The sequence below is a fragment of the Sciurus vulgaris genome (genome assembly GCF_902686455.1).
Source record: "Sciurus vulgaris genome assembly, chromosome: 6".
Lineage (NCBI taxonomy): Eukaryota > Metazoa > Chordata > Mammalia > Rodentia > Sciuridae > Sciurus > Sciurus vulgaris.
In genome coordinates this window covers 139,462,908-139,482,477 of record NC_136466.1, presented here as the reverse complement: position 1 = coordinate 139,482,477, position 19,570 = coordinate 139,462,908, and positions in this window count along the sequence as shown.

The window sequence follows — 19,570 nt, the reverse complement described above, 5'->3', positions numbered from 1 at the left end:
TCCTTTCTCCCTCCAGCCCCTGGTCACCTCTAATCCACATTATCTTCTATCTATCTGGATGTGCTTGCTCAAGATGTTTCATGTAAGTAGAATCATACATGATTCATCATTTTGTGGGCAGCTTTATTCACTTCACTTTGTGCTTCCAGACCTCCAAACTGCAGCTTTGCTCCTCTTTACGGCTGAATAATATTCCATTGCATGTACATACTACTTACTGTTTATCCATTCATCTGTTGGTGGACACTTGGGTTACTGCTCTTGTAAATAACGTTGCTATGAACATTAGCATACAAGTACCCATCTGAGTCCCTGTTGCCAGTTGTTTAGGGTATGTACTTAGGAAGGAATTGCTAGATCATATGGTAATTCTGTTTACTTTTTTGAGAAACCACCAGACTGTTTTCCACAGGGACTGCAGCAGTTTACATTCTCACTAGTAACATACAAGCATTCTAATTTCCCCATGTCCTAACTCTTGTTTTTCTGTTTTTGTCTTTTTTTAAATCATGGCCTTCCCAGAAGATATAAATTAGTATTTTATTGTAGCTTTGACAGATTTCCCTAATGACCGATGATGCTAAATATTTATTGTGTGCTTGTTGCTATTTTACATTTTTGGAAAATATTTATTCAAATTCTTTGTCCATTTTTAAATTGTGCAATTTATCTTTTTGTTGTTGAATTATATTTTTATGTGTTATGGATATTAGACCCTTTATTAGATATGTGACTTACCAATGTTTTCTTCCATTCTGTTGTCTTTTCACTCTCTCTAACCCATTAAATCCCGTTTTCAATTTTGTGAAACAAAATAACAAATATTTGAATATTATTTCGAAATGACCCTGAGTGGTACATTTGTTGTTCAGTTTTTATAGGTGTTCCACATCTGGGGCTGTGGCACAAAGTGGGTTTGATAATGTTCTTTGATGTAGAAGAACTTTTAGTTAGGCCCAGTTTATCTCTTTTTCTTTTGTTGTTTATGTGTTAGGTGTCTTATTTAAGAAACCATTGCCAAATCCAATGAGTTTTTGGTTGAAGTTTTCCCTTTATGTTTTTACAGTTTTAGCTCATAAGTTCAGGTCTTTGATCCACTTGGAGTTAATGCTTGTGTGTGGTGTGAAGTTAAGGATCTGATTTCATTCTTTTGCATGTGGATATCCAGTTTCCTAGCAACTTTGTCGAAAAGACTATCCTTTTCCAATTGAATGGTATCAGTGTCCTTGTCAAAAATTAATTGACTATGGCTGTGAGGGTTTATTTCTGGGCTGTCAATTCCATCCCATCGGTCTATATGTCTTTCCTTATGCCAGTACCATACTGCTTTGACTACTGTAACTTTGTAGTAAATTTTTAAACTGAGAATCTACAGACTCAAAATGCAAAGTTTCTCCATTTGGAAGTCAGTGCTTTCTCTACTTCTTAGCAACTGTTCCTGCAACAAGTACGGACATGCCTGCCAGTCTGTGGTCTCTCTTCCTGTTCCAAGACTGGTTCTGGTTGAGGTCACGGTCGTAGCAGGGAAAGCCCTTCATTTTTAAGTCTTGGCAGGAGCAGGACCAAGTGAAAGCTCAAAATAAATGCTCTGAGGTCTTTCCAGAGACCTCAGGTTCATTGGTTGGTATTCCCAGGCAGGGTCAAGGAACGGGGAATTCAGAGCAATCCCAAATAAAGGAACAGATGTTAATGAGAGGGCCAGAGTGTCTGTCAGGTTCTAAACAGGACTCTAGAAACCACTTCCAATGTCACTGTGGAAAGAAATTCAGGGGACAGACACAAAGGGGTGGAGAAAAGGAGAAGAATAAAGAACCAAAAAAGAGCCAAGCCAAAGATGGGAAAGAGCAGGAAATCCAGTGCCACTCCTAAGTGGTATGGGCAGATGGGGGAAGCAGTGTTACCAAAACCTTGGGGCCAGGATCACCCCGTGGAAGATGGGAACTGTCTTTCGGATGGCAGGAGCTGGGACCCCAGGAGAGAGGTGGCCTCTGCCAGCACTGCCTCCCCAGATGGATGGGAAAGGGAGTGTGGCCCTGGCTTTTCCCACCCTCCCCTCACCCCACCTTACCCCTGGCTGAAATCAGTACAGCATCATGTGTCCTGGGAGACCCAGGAAATGCAGTCTCCCCAATTCACTCAGTCTGCCCCCTCCTCGCACTAGTGATGGACAGTGGAACAGAGGAGATGGAATGGAGCTGAGGCTGTATATGATATATAGGCCCAACGATTACATACAAGAAAATCAGGACCCCTCTCACGCTGGAGTGCAGGACCACAGTTTTGAGATGTGCTGTTAAAAATTCAGTAACGACCACAGAAGTACAATTGTGAGGAGGAGATGAGTGAGAGGCAAGCATGCAGGCTCTTAATGTTATGGAGCTAGGAAACGGCTGGGAAACAGGGGCAGCTCGAAGACTCCCTCTTCAAACTCCCGTTCTTTGGATTAATTCAGAAGATTCAGACATGTTGCTCAGAGTAATAGGAATGAGTTTTTTGAAGGCATGAGAAAAGGGAAAAGGGGACCTCTCAAGGGATAGAGTGGGTCCTTTCAGAGAGAAAAGGGACAATGTGCCTCTCCTGGGAATCCCAGAGAAGTTTCCAGAGAGTCCCACCTAGGTCTACCTCTTGACTTTTGACGGACAATTGGGTGACATCAGACTTTCAAGTCCCACTGCCATAGCAACTCTAGGTCACCTTGGCCCATGCTGACTGATTCTAACTGGATTCTTAACCATACCTTCGTATAGGTTTCATGGTTAGGAGGTACTATCCTTACCTTCCAGAGTCTCAGGATCTGGTCACAAAAGTCTCCTGAGTTCCTCTGATTGACATTATCTTGGGCCTGCATTTCTCCTTCAGTTAGCAGGTAGTTTGCTGAGGAATGTGACATATCCTGTGGAATGTGACATATCCTGTTCACTTAAGTGGATAGGGCTGCAGATAAATTGTTTCTTGGAAAAGAAAGCATGTGGGGATCAGCACAGGGGGCCGTTTTATAGAATTATTCTCTTAACCTCATGTTCCCACCATCCTCATCTGTCTGTTCCCTAACATTTACACGTTATCAGGTTTAAATTCTTGAAAGGCCTAGTGAGGCCAGTACATCAGATCAGTTTTAATGACAGAGAGAAGGAGTTTGTTAAAAAGCTGGTCAAAGCTTGTAACTGAGGAAGCCAGAAAAGCCAATCTGGGCTCCTCTTTCTCCCCTCACTCTATGCTTATAACCCCAACGTTTGCTGCCTCTCAAAAGAAAACCACTGTCTGAAGTTCTGTCAGACAATAGAAAGACGTCTGCTCCTCACAGCACTGTTTCCCAGCTGCCCTGACCCTGGTGGGCCATGGAAGTGTGTGAGCGTCCCCCAGCCGAAGCACCTGGGAGAAAATGGGAAGAGAGGGGAAAGGACAAGAACTGTACCGGGCTGCAGGCCTGGAACCCAGGGCGAAGGGGACCCGAGGTGCCCTACGTGGTACCTGTCCCATCTGCTCAGCTTCTTGCCCCAGCCCTAGGCCGCCAGTTCCCCATGTAGGATTTCCCAGATTCCCATGGGGGTCCTTAAGGGATGAGATGAGTGGATTCACCACAGATGCACAGGGCAAAGGGAAAAGTCCTCATCCAGTGAGGACGTCAGGCAGAGCCCACTGGCTCTGCTCCCCACACCCACCCTCACCTGTCTAACTTATTTTCTAGCTCTCTCTCCTGGGTTCACTTGCTCCAGCTAACTGATCCTCTGGTGGTTCCTTCCACACATGAGGCATGATCCTGTCTGAGGACTTTTGCTCTTGTCATTCCAACCTTATGGAACATTTTCATGGATTTATTTGCTTCCTTCTTGCCTTTCTCTCTTTTAGGTGCTGTGTTCAAAAGTCACCCATACCACTGAGACCTTCCCTAATTATTCTATTTAAAATAACAAACTTTCTTCTCTGTATTTAAAATAACAAAATTTCTTCTCCGTGGCAAAGTTCCCACCTCCCTGTCTTCTCCATAGCACTTCACCTACACCAAAGGTTTCAAACTTCCCCAAGGATCAGATTTCCCTGGCGTGGGGTGGGGAGCAGTGGAACATGTTAAAACCCAGATTCCTGGCCCATCCCCAGCTTCCGATTCCATAGGCCTTGGGAGGGGTCTAAGAATGTGCATGTTCAGAAGTTCCCAGGAAATACTTACCAGAATCACATTTTGAGAACCAGTGTTACATAACTATCCATGTACAAATTATTTACAAAAACGTATACACACAGAGATCAATTTTTGTTGGCATTTTGGGTTTTTTTTTTTTACATTTTTAATAATTTTTAAAATCTTGGTATTTCTGCAATTATATTCTCTTTTCTTTCTATATTCGCAATCACCCCCATATCTTGTAATGAGTTTTGTGACTTTTTTTGTTTTTTTTTTTTGTTTCTGGTTGTTGGAGATTGAACAAGTGTCCACTTGATTGTCCACTTGATCCCTGAGCCACATCCCCAGCCCTATTTTGTATTTTATTTAGAAACAGGGTTTCACTGAGTTGCTTAGCACCTTGCTTTTGCTGAGGCTGGATTTGAACTGTTGATCCTCCTGCCTCAGCCTCCCAAGCCTCTGGGATTATAGGTGTGCCACTGCACCTGCATGTGACCTTTTTGTAATAAAATACTTTTCCTTTTTTATTACCCACTTTCTCTTCATCTCTCTTAGTGTTTACATTCCTTCTCTTCTTTCCTCTGTTTTCCTTACCTATGTTCTAGCATGTCGTACTTTCATAAGTTGAATAGTTAGCTCATCCTCCATCCTTCTTGGTCTGCTTACCGTATTTAAACTTCTCTACTGTCCTCTTGACTCTTATTTAGCATCCAGCATTCCACTGATTTTGAAATGGCACACTTTCTTTGGACAGAACTCTAGATATTTAACAATGCTTCTGATTTTCTTTTGAAACCAAATATTGTTTAGTGGTAACTTATTTTGGGTTTCCAGACAGAATTTTTAAAAACACTGTCAGTTTTTGGATTTCTAATGTTACAGCACTGTGGTCAGAGAACTTAGTCTGCATGATGTTGGTGTCTGGCAATGTCTTGTATCTTCTCTGCAGCAAAGAACATGTCCAATTTTTGTAGTTTCATATGAGCATGAAAATATATAAATTTTGTTTGCTGGGAGTGAAAGGATATATATATAGTATTTTATACATAGCAGCACTTATATTGACATATATTAGAACTTAATAATCAAGTAATTCAAATCTCCTGACATGTGGTTGTTGGTTATCTGCCTGGTCCACTCTTTCTTTGAATCCATTTCTCTCATTTTTCCTTCTGGGGTCCTATTGGAAAGATGTTGACACCTCTATGTCTTTCTTCCATATCTCCCAACTCTTCTCCCCTTCTTTCCCTCTCTTCCTCAATTCTTGGTATCTACTGGGATAATTCTTCAGCCTGAGCACTCAACTTGCAAATTCAGAACTGGGGGTCCCTCCAACCTCCATTCACACGCAGAGACTTTGCCGTTTCCTGGTCCACAGTAAAGATGGGGTAGGAACCAACCGTGCCAAGGAATGTGGGGGAAAGAAAGTGACAAAAAATATAAGTTCTCCCCCAGAGGCTGGCCTGGGAGTCAGTTGTGCCCCAAGCTGTCCCCAGCGCAAGGTCACTATCCCTCTCCCCTTCTTACCCACCCCTTGACCTAACTGGGTCCCAATCCAGACTGTCCCCACAGTTTCTCACAATGTTGGTGTTACCTGGCCCAATGCACTTATGATCCATCAATCTCCTCGTCTTTTCTATAGAATCTGCGGCCCTGGATTCCAGCCGTCTATGAAAAGTCATTTCTCATCTGTCCTGGTTTATCTGTGGATCCCAGTCTCAGTTTTTATAGCCACTGCTTGTCTTAATTTTATTCTTTTCAAAACAATGCAAGGAAAAAAATATGAAGAAGTTTGGGATCATTTTATTAGCAACAAATGTCTGTTGATATTAACTTATCCCATGTGTGATATATGAGTGATACAAATGCCAAACTATTAAATTCAACTTAAATAAGAGGAATGGCAAAGAATGAACCAAAATTCTTGGCTAGCAGAGTAGCCACATTTTTCCAAAAGACTTGACCTGCTGAAGTTCAGAGGTCTGGAGTAAAAAACTTTACAGAGCAACTTCGAGACAAGTACTGAATCTGGGGGAATAAAGTTCTCAGGATTAATTCCCCTGGGTTTTAACAGAATGACTTCTTCATTGGGTTGCCCAACTTAGCAAATAAAAATGTAGGACACCCAATTAAGTTTGAAAAGTAGCTCTAACTGCCACAGGTTTGTAATCTGTTTTTTAAAAATAATGGAATGCAAGACATTGAGGACATCCTGACAAAGTGAATGCATGACAAGATAAAATCACTAAATACAGGACTGATCCTATCTATATAGATTGCCCGGCAACTCCATTTCTCCACCAACTCGTGTTACTAGATTTGCACAGGACTAAGGGTTGCTCACAGCCATTATGAGACAGACCTTCCTTCCAGAGTGTGGACCATGACCACCTAGGGAGAGAATATTTGAAACTGAGATTATTCAGGAAATTCCAGAACAGGTATTTTCATAGACTGTATTTAGAGTGGAAATGCTCAGCCCTGAATGTACACTAGCATCCCCTGGCATTGGGTTGCCAGCTGAAATACAGCTGCCCAGTCAAATCTAAACTTTAAGCACAACCATTTCTATACCATGTATAGAACATGCCTAGTATTTCTATGCCCAGTAAAAATTAGTTATTGTTTATCTGGAATTCAAATGTAACTGAGAATTTATTTGTTAGGTTGTCAGCTCCTACCGGAGATCTCATTTTAAAAACATACTCCACCTGGGCCACACCTCAGATAAATTAAATCAAAATCTCACATCAGGATGCACCTACTGGTCCAGTTCAGAATTCCTCTAGGTGATTCCAATATGCCACCAGGGTCGATGGTCCCCCCTGTGATGTTTAGAGCTCAGCTTCCACATCCATAGGTGCCAACTGGGATTTGTTCTAGTTCAAGTTCAACAGCCCAAGGTGAGACTGAGAGTCTGCTTTCTAACAAGCCTGCAGGTGATATGGTCCCACAGTCATAACACTGGTTTGTTGAACAAATATTTATGAACATCTGCAGGTAAGATGGTGTTAGGCAAGGTAACAGAAAGGCCCACCATAATTGGAAGAGTATAAACTCCCCTTTCAGCTTGAGACTGTCCACAACAAATGTTTGGTGAATTTTCCAGACCTTTTCCTCACTAGCAGTGTAGTGGAACCTACGGAAATGAGCAAGTCCTTGGTCCAACTTACTTGTCTTGTAAGCTTCAGATGGTTCCTCCTGCTCCTCTCTTTCTCTCTTTGTAGTACCTGGGACTGAACCTAGGGGTGCTTAACCACTGAGCAACCTCCCCAATGCTTTTTATGTTTTATTTAGAGACAGGGTCCTGCTGAGTTGCTCAGAGCCTCCCTAAGTTGCTGAGGCTGGTTTTGAATTAGCAATTCTCCTGCCTCAGCCTCCCAAGTGGCTGAGATTACAGGCGTGTGCCACTGCACCTGTCTCAGAGTGGTCTCCTATCTGAGTAAAAGATGTCCCTGGGACACTGAGGAAACCCTAGCATTTGTCTTGATTTGGGTGTGTGCGCACTCTTTGCCCCCAAATGCTACACTCTGGGAAGAACATCTTCCACGAGGCAGAATTGACTGGCAGGGATCAGCAGTCCTCTGTGCCAACAGCTGCCATGCATTTTCTTTCTTTGAACACCGAGGAGTCTTCTCTTGGCCTGACCAAAGCTGGGGTTTGATCCCAGGAAGAATCTGACCCAGAAAGCATTAGAGTAGCCACCATAGCCCCACAGAAAATCAAGAGACTTTACAGGGGCAAATATATGGAAACCGATGGTGTGGGGTGGATGTGAAGATGTGCTTAGCAGGGAAGCCTGTGGAATAAATCAGATGGGGTCCGTGGTACCAATGGGCACACTTGAACTTATTCTGTTACTATGTGAAGTTCCAGAAGTCCTTTTTTCTTCTACCAGCCAGCTGTTTCTTCCTGTTCATTGTGTAATCACACACACACACACACACACACACACACACACACACACACACACACCACATTCCTTCTTAATTCAACTGTTAGAGAAAGTCCAAAAGTCTAGATCACTATTAAGATCACCAGGAGCATGTTAACTTGTTCCTTGGGGGTTGTTTACCCAGGTTATGATCTTTAAAGGAATTTGTATGCGTTGGTTGCTCACTAACATTGTCAAGTGTGGAAACTTTCAAAATCACCCTGCCAGCTATCAGGTACCACCCCGCACCAGAGCCACGCTCAGAATACTCCACAGAAGTAGCACAGAGGTCCTTGTTTCTATTCTTCCAAGAATATGGGCAGGTTAGTTGGAACAGCAGTGTCGCTTTGGGAATGAGAAGGTCTGGTTTCCATTTCAGCTTTGCCATCTAATGGCAGCGTGATTTTAGGCAAGATGCTTGAGTGGTCTGATCTCAGTTTCCTACTCTAAAAATTGGACCAGTAACACTCAAAAGGGCTCCTGGGGTTCAGGGAGAGAAAATGCATGATAGCTGTCAGCACAGGGGACTGCTGATCCGTGTCAGTCAGTCCTGCCTCCTGGGAGATGCTGTTTCCACCACAATGCCATGATCTTTGCCTCTCCAGTTTTAATTCCCAGACACTTGCTCTGTGGCAAGAATCGGCAGAAAGCAGCAAAAACAGCAGTTCAAAGGGAACTGCAAAGCCATGTGCAGCTTATGTTTATAAAGAATGGCATTTATAGCTGAGCATTTTCCAGGGTAGCATATTTCAATAACACAAAACAAATCACACAAAAATACCAGCACACACACACACCCCTTAAAGAAAGTATTTACTACTAATTTTATGAGAAGTTGACTGAACTGTTGAAAGAATGTTGAAATGAAAAGCCACTTCTGAAACACGCTCTCATGCTTTGAAATATTTTGGTACATTGTTAGTGTTATTCTTTCTAATCTGGAGGCTCTTGGCTGCCCCTGCTTGTGTGACTGAAAGAGGAAATGGTCCAGTTTGATGAGCGGGAATACTACTGGTTACATACACTGTGAACATTGATTGATTTTAAATGACTCATCATCCATGAATATCAAGAAATGCCCTTTACCTCTGACACCTAACAGGATTGCATTCAGTGAACTAATTATTGCATAAGATGCAACAATTATGCAGAGATCAAATTGTTTCAGAGACTGGACTGCCCTGATTTTCATCTTAGTTTATGACTGAAAATACACATTTGTACACATAAGACTATAAATAACATATCTGCATGTGTTAAATACATTGTACTATATATAGTTTCTCTCTGTGTGTAAATATGTAGGTATGTGTGTATTACTATTGTACAATACCTAAAACTGAGGTAATTAAAGAATATTTGATGACAAAGGGAACTATTAAGCTGAAAAAGTTATGAAGCAGTATTATAATATGATTCCGAGTTTGGGAAAGTTATATGTGTACACACATATGTAAAGCATGTGTATGAAAATTAGCATAACAATATGTAACCAGTGGCTTACATATGAGTGGCTGGATTACTGGTGATTTTGTTTTTCTGTATTTTTTTCCAATAAACAAGTATTGTTTTTTATAATCATAAAAAGATCCCACAACAAGTGTTATTTTTAGGAAATGAAATCTAAAGTTCCTGGTATTGGCTGGGGATGCAACTCGGCACTTGCTTAGCATACATAAGGCCCTGGGTTCCATTCCTAGCACTGCAAAAAATAAAATAAAAATAAAAATAAAATCTCTGACTTCCTCTATGGCTGCTGTCCTTGGCCTGCTTGGTCCTGATTTTCCAGCTGAGGTTTCATGATTTTCTCGGCTGGGCTGGCCACAGCTCGTACGAAAACCTTTCAGCCTGATGGCAGAACTTGAAGAGTTACCTCCAGCAGCCTGACTGCTTCCTTGGAGGAAAAAACAGAGGCCTAATTGCCCCAGGCTTTGTATCTGAAGGAAAGCCATCCCGAAAGCCTGGGGATGCACCCGCAGAAGGTCCTGCGCTTGGTCAAGGCTCTCCTGCCACCATATTGAAAGTCTACTTGGGTTTCGGACAAGGATCCCTGCTTTCATGATTCACTGGGAGTTGCAAACTAGGTAGCTAGTGTTGCCCAAAAGAACCTCTGACCTCTCAAAAGCAGATTCAAAGTAAAACAAAAGACCATTATAAGACTATTAGCTTTTTCCTGCTTCAAGTGTCCCATCTGCATGAACACCACCCAGGATGAATTCACCTGGAACATTTTATATCCTCTGTGGCATTTCACAAAACACAAAGCAACAACCACAACCATGTTGGAGGATGGATGGCATTGACTTGAACTCAGATTACACATCAACGTTACATCCTTTTAAAAATTATGTCAGATCTCTAGCATGCGACTCTGCAGGGTCGCACTTACCTTGTGCGACCTTACCTTGCCAAAGAGTCCGCCTAACTGGGGCTGCCGTGGCATGCATACATCCCTTCTCTCAAAAATGCAGACATTTCCAAGCTGCTTGGGTTTTGGCACTCCCTGTAAAAGGGTCTGCTGATTTCTAAGCTCTTGGTCCTAGGACTTGGGCCCCCAAACGATATTGTCTTTCTTTTTTAAAACACACCTACAAAAAGTGCCATCAGTAAAATTCACCTGCCTTGTTGGGTTGATGCATATATATTTTTTTTAAATTTAAAATTAAATAAGTTTCCATTTCACTCTGAATGACTTTTAAGAAAACCCAAAATTTAAAACAGAAGACAGGCAACAGGAACATTGTTGGCTCTTTCAATCTTTGGAACATAAGAGGCTGAGAGCCATTTGTAAACACCGCCCTCTCCCCATGTCGGCTGTTATTTTGGGTTTGCTAACTATGTAAAACTGCACTTTAGATATTTTTTATGGGACAAAAGAAAAGCCTGCAGCGTTCAACACATTTCTGTGCTTGTTTCTGATGTTCTGCTGAGCTCCTCGGTCGTCCTGCGCAGTGCCGCGTGCTTCCCAGCTGATCCGCGCTCTGGTCCTCCTCCGCCTGGGTTAACCGGCTGGGAGCGCTGGCCGCCCTGATTAGTCTTGCTCTCACTCGACCCTGTCCCAGGAGCAACTTCTCTTGTTACAGTGTCATCCTACCTCAGCTGTTGAAACCTGGTCATTTCGCACTTGCTTCCATGAGTTCTGAGTGCCTTGTGTTTTTGATGAGCTGCTCACTTCATAAATTCTCCCCTCTCCAGTTATCAGCACTCGGTCCCGGGCAGCACCAGGAGAAGGCTGTTTGGAAAGCTTCTGCTCCCTTTAAGATGATCGACTCAGACGTTCAGTCTGCCTGAAAACTTGCAAGGACGTAAGTGACAGAGGGTGAAAATGAGATCCACAGCTTAGCCTGAGAGGCAGCAGCCTTGTGGCCCCTCTTCTGTTGGGTGGGCAAGCTGTCCAGATCAGTCAAAGTGTAAAACGGAACTTCTCCTGAAATCAGTAAAAATCTCACTCACCCCCTCCTCCCTGCTTAGGGATTTGTGTGGGTGCTTTCCCTTTGTGAATTCACTGCCAGAGTGCCCTGGTCCCACCCCACTGCCTCCCCTTTAAGGATTTTTCAAGACCATGAGTTGCTGGAAACACCCAAATGCTGGGAGTTTCAGGGCGCCGTCAGCCTTTTAGAGCCAGCTCACAGCTGGAAATACTTTGAGTTTGATCAGGGAATCTGATCTCTTGAGGGTCCCAGACAGAGAGTCTTGGTATCTGAACCCTCACTAGGGTTCAGAGAACAATGCCCTTCCTCCTTTTGTGTCTTGCTGGAAAGTAATCTGCCCTCAGGTCTGATTCAAATTCCTAGCCACTCGGAGAAGTGCGGGCGATCTCTGTGGTCTCTGGAACTGATGATTGATGTGTGCTTACAGGTGGGAATCTGTTTGTCTGTGTGTTCAGGCTGTACGAGTGTCTGAGAGTCTTGCAAATAATCAACTCCCTGGATTTACACCATTACCCTACTGGAGACTTCAGAAGGTAAACAGTCAGTAATGCACCCTGAACTTCTACCAACCCACAGACCCAACTTGAGAGCTTGGGAACTCCATCCCTGCCTCTGACATCTTTTTTCAGCTTCTTCCACAAAGAACCAGAAAAGCTCAGCACCACCACTGTGGAATATGCCAGGCCTGACCTGGAAAAAACTCAGTCCAGAAGGCCTCTTCCCAAGCAAGCCCTGCCAAGGACAGCCCTAGAAGCACTGTGGAGCTGTCTTCCCAGACCTGACTGTGCCTCACCCCTCACACTATGACCTCAATATCAGTGAATGGAGTCCACATACATTTTCACATTCACGGCCAGACGATCTTCATTTGTTCAGTCTTGGCTCCCTCTGGCTTCTGACTTACATCTCTGTCCATTTAAAGTCCTGCATCTGCCCTTTGAGGACTCAACCTTCTGAGCTTCAACAGGGTCTCCCTATGGTGGGATTTTAGCTCAGATTTACCTCATTGGCTCTTCCTTGTAGGGAACACTTTGGGAATTCTGGATTCGTCCTTGGCTTTTGCTCCTGGAACAGGTTTTGGTCAGTTATGTGAGATTCAGAGAAAAGTTCTTTCTCCAATATGAGAAGGACCTACCCTCTTTTTATTGTTACTGCATTTGCCGAAAGCTCAGTCCTTAGTCCTGATGCCAATCCAATAACAAAGACATGGTTTTGAGAAAAAGGAAAATCAAATTTTATTGCTTTGCTAGCACAGGAGAAACACAGGGAACTCCTGTACCAAAGGCTGTGATTCTGCCCATCAACAAGAACAGGGGGCTTTTAAAGAGGTGACTCAAAGGCTACATTCCTCATGTTCTCTGTTGGAGTTGTAGTCCACTTGTTGATTTGGGAGACAGTCATTTCTGAGATCATCTGGCGCCACCCCCAAGGTCTGGATTACTTTGTTCTTAAAGTTTGTCCCTGGGTGTGTACTCAGGGACAGGTAACTCTGCCTGGGATGGGGAAGAAAGGTAATCCTGTTTCCCTTGAGAGGGAGGGGAGAGATTGGGAAGTAGCAGGGAGAAGGAAGAGAAAGAAACTTGTCCATTTAAAAAATAAGTTGCAGTAGTAGAGCAGCAAGGGCTGCATTCAAAGCATGAAGTGGACACTGTTACATTGGTGCCACTGGTCACTACAGGCTTTCAAGACCATATCCTCCTGGTAACAGTTGCCCAGTTCTACATCCCACTGTGGCCATTCCAACAGCACACTCTACAAGAAGGAGCTACCTAATGACCACCATGACGCCGTTGGTGGGAAGTATAATGTGAGCTAGCAGAAGTGTCCCTTGACTGTGCCTCCTTTCTGGCCTCTGCTGCTCCTGCACTCTTGAAATCTCCCTCTTGGGGAACTGAACATAAATCCTTGACAGACACTTGATTCTGAGTCCTGGAACCCTAGAGAGGAGACAAGAAGATATTAAATAGTTAAAGCCTGACTACATGAGTGAAATTAAATTTGAACACATGATGCAAAAATAAGAATAATTTTTCCAGTTATGTTTGGCTGATGTGACTAGGATATGCATAACAGCCACTTTGGAAGCCCCAAAAAGAAACCATCAAGAAGATGAACAGTCATCTTCCAGATTCATTGAAATACATGGAAAAGTCAACTGGGAGAAACATACCATTTCTATTAATTTATCATGGACAATGTGGATAATGATAAGTGTTGGTAAAGATGTGGAGAAATTGGAACCCTCATGCGGAGATCCATTCATGGCTTATATGAGAACCAAGTGTTGTTGGGCCGTTAACCAGGAGGATCTGGCCTTAGGAACTCACTCACAGTTATTAACAGCTGTTTGATATTGCCTGAGTCACGTGGTTATCCTGTGTTGGTTCACTGCTGAAGTTCAAATATAAGCATTGGATGTGAGGGTGACCTACTAGAGCCAAATGGCTTGCTTACCTCCACACCCCCCCATCCTGTTTTTTGCAGAAGAAGCTCCTACTGGTCCCTTTCGTTCTGTACCAATATAAATAAAGGAAGTGCGGGCTCCTTCCTTTATTAGAGCCAGACCCTTCAGGACAGCTCAATCAGTCATGCCCCTGCTCTTAAGATAATTCTGTCTTCTGTTGTTACTTCTGATAAATAAATTCCATAGCTTTATTTTGCAGCCAGCCCATCCCTCCTACAGGAACTCTTTCCCTTGCCCACGGAGAATGTGTGGAGAGACCCTCATGTATCACTGGTGGAAATGTAAGATGGTGTTGTACCGCGGGAACCAGTTTGAAGAGTCTCCAAAATGATAGTCACAGAATTATCATGCAACCTAGCAATTGTACCCCTAGCTACCCTCCAAGATAAATGAAAAAATAATACCAAAGTCTTAGATGGGAAGGTTCGTAGTGTCATATTCATTACACCTTCAAAATGGAAACAACCCAAATGTCTTCCAGCAGATGATGGATAAACAAAATGTGGTACACTCGCACCATGGAGTATTATCAGAAATGAAAGGAATGAAGTGCTGATACCTTCTACTACATGGAGGAACTTTGAAAGCATTATGCAAGTTAAAGAATCCAGTCACAAAAGACCTTAAGTTGTATGATCCATTTATATAAATAGGAAAATGTATAGACAGGGAAAGATTGGGACTGGGGTCAGTGTGGATGAAGAATAATTGTTAATAAGTGGAAGATTTCTTTTTGGACTGATGAAAATGTTCTACCTTAGATAACGGTGACAGCTGCATACTTTTGAATAAACTAGAAACCATTCAATTTTACTTTTTTGGAGGAGGGTACCAGGTTTGAACTCAGAGGCACTCGACCACTGAGCCACATCCCCAGCCCTATTTTGTATTTTATTTAGAGACAGGGTCTCACTGAGTTGCCTAGTGCCTTGCCGTCGCTAAGGCTGGCTTTGAACTCATAATCCTCCTGTCTCAGTCACCCAAGCTGCTAGGATTATAGCTGCTGGCCACCATGCCTGGCCAATTTTACATTTTAAATGGATGAATTTTATGACATGTAAATTCTATCTCAATAAAACATTTTTTAAAAAGATACATCGGATGGGAAAAAAAAGTCAGCCCAAGTGTGAATCCGTGATCAAACCTAAGTTGCGAATGTGGGTTTGAGTAGAGTAGCTCCCATGGACATCACTGTGGAGCTGGGTCCAGGGTTTCCACTTAATGGTGGTCAAAGATGTGGCCAAGCAAGGCCAAATTCACAGCAGGTGCAGGACAGTAAGCTTCCTGGTGACAGGCCTCCTGAACTGAGAGTCTTTGTGTCCCTGAGCACTCAGACCCCCTATTCCTGGGGACAGGCACCACTGCAGCCCAAGGGCACTCCAGAGCAGATTCTAGCAGTCCCCAGCCCAGCTTGGAGTGTTTTGCCTCTGGCACAGGTGACCAGCCATGATCCCAAGTGGATCTTTATGAAAACTGCATTTCTGGTATAAAAACCTTTTCATTTTGAAAAATTGTTCCAGGTCCACCTGCATTTGTATCTTTATTTGGGTCACTTGGCTGGAAAATGGATGGTATTTTTCAACACCATCATTTTACAGCTTGAAAGATAAACTATTTTTATTTTTATTTTTTTGTCTTTCTTCAAATATTCCACTTGTTGCTGAGATTCTGCCAGAGAAGGTTGGACTTCACCTTTAGAATTGTTTACACTGTCTTCTGTAATTCACTCTGGATATTGTCATAACCTTAGAAATGGAACCTCTAATTCAGCAACTTCAGACTCATTGGAGGTGTAACATCTTATTTTTGTTCTGTCTCATGAAACTTCACACTCCTCATCAAAGAATAGGAAATAAGGGTCTGAGTTCTTAACCTTAGCCTTATCACATATTGAGAAAATAATCAATTAATTTAGCATAATTAATTTACAATGAAATGTTCATGCTGGATGGGATGTTAGGGGACTCATTGTGTAACATCCTCACTCTGCAGATCAGACCAGGTTCTTTGGAAGGATGTGACCCAGTTACAAAGCTAATTATTGTAGGTCTCTCAGTTTGCTCATCTTTAAAATAGGATGGATAATGCCTTTCCATTATTATTGGTATTAGTATTATTGTTGTTGTTACTTCAGTCATAGAATTGTTGTAAAGATAAAGTAACAACATCTTTGTAGATGTGTTTTAAAGACTTCGCATTTGCTAGATAAATAGCATTTTTTTTTTTTTTTTTTTTTTTTTTTTTTTGCCGTGCAGGGGATTCAATCCAGGGCCTTGTGCTTGCAAGGCAAGCACTCTACCTACTGAGCTATATCCCCAGCCCGATAAATAGCATTTTTAATAAACACATGCAAGCTCAAATTAATTTTATTCTGACAAGGTTATCATCTCCACGGAGAAAATCAGAGACCCTAAGCAGGGTCATATTTCTAGAGAGGACACATGGTACCCTGTCTACAAAAGATTGTCTAATGACTACAGAAGAGTTAAATCAGTTTCCTGGGAGGGAAAGAGGATACACAATATGCTGTGTTCACACATATCTTTTTAATATTAATCAACTTTGTAATTTTTCACTAAGATTAGTTTGTAAGAATTGGAGCAAAGAGGTTTGATGTTATTTCCTAAATAGAAAGAGAACTTGGAGGGAAACTTTATTGATACTGGTCAGGGTCAGAGCTACCTTGAATCAATTGTGTGAAAGGGTTCAGACAAGGCAGAGAGTTGGTTCCAGAAAAACATACTGGAAAAGTGGAAATGGATGCAAATTGTTGATTTGAATATGGGAAGATCGGGCAATTCAGATGTTATTGGTTTTGATTCTAATCAAGGATTGTATGATGTTATAGTAGCAATGACAGATTTCTAAGCCAATACTGTCATTTAAATGTGTCAAAGGCATCATAACTATGTGGGGTGATGTGTCTTAGGAGGGAAATCAGGCTGAAAAACTGTGGAAATACACAGAGAAACTCCCAGTTAGAAAGTATATGGAATTGAATTGAACATGGCTAAGACTGCAGAGGAACACACTCCTCTTATTATGTCCCTAGAAAGAAGAATTAGTTGCTTTGTCATGCTCACCAAGGCTATTTTGCCTTCGAGGATCAGACAGGTCTCAGAATGAATTGCAACTTTGCCTCCAGCTTTACAGATAAATGCATTTGTTCTGGTATATTTCTGCAAATCTGAGTGAGGTTCAGGACTGGACTATTATTTTTATAGTCGCATTTGAAAATGTCACATTTGAAAAACTCACATTTGAAAAAGATTTCTGTTCAGTATAAGTGTAGAAAACTCTCGGTGATGTCTTTCTAACCCTTGTTTTCCATTTCTGAGAATGGAATGGGCTTCTTTGGCATATCTTTACTCTGTGACCCTCTCTCCTTCCTTGTCAAAGCTGACTGACTTACTGGTGGGCACCCAACCGAGGATGAACCAATCAAATCTTCTTTTTCCAGAATTCTCAGATGCTGGCCATATCCTGCTGAAATTCTGCACCAGAATGTGATGCACAGTTTGACCATCGGACATCGTAAGCATGATAAAGCAGAGCAGGATGGTGTTCAGAAAGGCGAAAACAAGAATGATGTGGATGTGCAGACAAAAGCAGAAACGAGAAGCCATGTGGCCCCAGAAAGATGGAGAAAATACTGGATCTAGCTTAAGAGTGACTGGTCTAATATTTTGTGAGGCCTGGCTATACTTTCTGTCCTGAGATGCACACCTTTGCTTAAGCTAGTTTCAGTGAGTGTATGCTATTTTTAATTTAACAAGTCTTAACCAAAATCTCAGGGACATTTGCAGATGAGAAAAGATTGGATGGTTCTCTTTTATTACCTTCTTGACCCTAAAATAGTTTTTCTTGAGTATTTTGCCTTAGAAAACCTGAAGGTAAAACACATTTATTTTTATGTCATTTTAATATCATTTACATTATTATGTACAAATTCCTTTACAGATACATGCATTTGTTCTGGTATATTTCTGCAAAACTGAGTGAAGTTCAGGACAAATGCCACTCTAGCCAAGAAGGCATGATACTTAGATTTCAGCATTATAGCTGCTCATTAAATAGTTACTCAATGAATCAATATTTCTTTGAGAGATACTTACCAAGCATTATTCCAGTGTTGGGCTAAGTACATACTAAGCCTACATTTCCCAAATTAATGATTAATGTTCTTGGAAGATTGTTGTGCCTTTCATCAAAACATAAATGAAACATTTTTATGGATTTACTAAAACACATGGTTTACAGATGCCATGTAGTTATATCTGCATTATTTCCATATAACAGATTTATTGCCTCATAATAGCAATTAGGAAAGAAAAAATGGTGTTAGGGCTTTGAAGATGTAGTTTATACAAAGAACCAGTGGTTGAATTTTTTACATGCCCCAAATTTAGTGTAAAATTGATTCATTCCCGTGACTCAGATGCTCTGTAGACAACTTAAATGTAAAGTAAAAATTTTTTCCTTTATTTTCTAGTCAGACCTGGAGTCAAGTCCTCTTCAGTGTCTGGCAAGAGAAGTTTAACGCTTCTCTAAATTGCATGACATTGTTTTCAGAATTACCTTGAAATTGTTTGTGAACATACCAGTAAGAATGATCTAGCTTGCTCAGGAGGAAGAAAAAGGTCTACCAGATATTTGACATTAGAAAGGACTCTACCTAAGATCAATTTATAGGGCTGTGGTTCATGAATCCTTGCTGACTAAAGGAAAATCACAGACAATTTATTTTGCTTTTTCTCTAACATGCAGGTTCAAATTCTTATTTGGTCCGGCAAATCCCTAAGGAAATAGATCTGTATTTTAGAGTTAGTCATGGCACTGAAGATGTGTATGGAAAAATGTGGGCAATACCTGACTCAGGAACTGTTTCAGCTACAAGTGACAAATCTCCCAAACGGTGGCTTACAAATATCAGGGGTAAATGGTACAGGTCTCTAGTTCTTTCCCCCTTTCAGGGCCACCCAAGAAAATTCTGCTCACTCCTCATGGGCCACACTCTGTCAGCAGGTGGTGCTGAAAAGTGTGTTGGGTTTTCAGCTGGGCACACTGCACTTCCCCACCTAGTTAAGTTTGGTGAGAAGGTGGGACAGGTGACCAGCAGGTCGGCCCCATTATCACCCTCAACAGAAGGGAAGAAGCAGTGTCCTCATCCGTCATGTGGATGTCTCACCCTGAACATCGCTGACACTTGTTTGTATCTATTTGTATTTCCCGTCAAACTGCCTTTTGAGTGGGGACAGTCAACAATATTAGTAGCAAACTCGAAAGTGGTTATTTCCAATGTAAGATGAGGAAGAACACAGTTTCCAAAGAGCTACGAGGGAATTGGCCCCCTACCTGCTCCCCAGTCCTGCACACATATACCAGCCATGCACAGCAGACTTCTACCAGCCCCACTGTGCACCGCGAAGTGTTTGTGCATGATAGCCTCTGTGTGTGAGGATGTTCTGACATCTTGAAAATCCTTTTGACTGGGGAGGGACTGCTGGCCTCAGGTTAGTGGATTCTTAGAGATAGCAAAGGGCTCTGGGTGAGGGAGCGTGCTTCCCATATGTGGACTACTCAATCCAGAGCCAGGTCTCCTTTTTATGTCTTCAGCA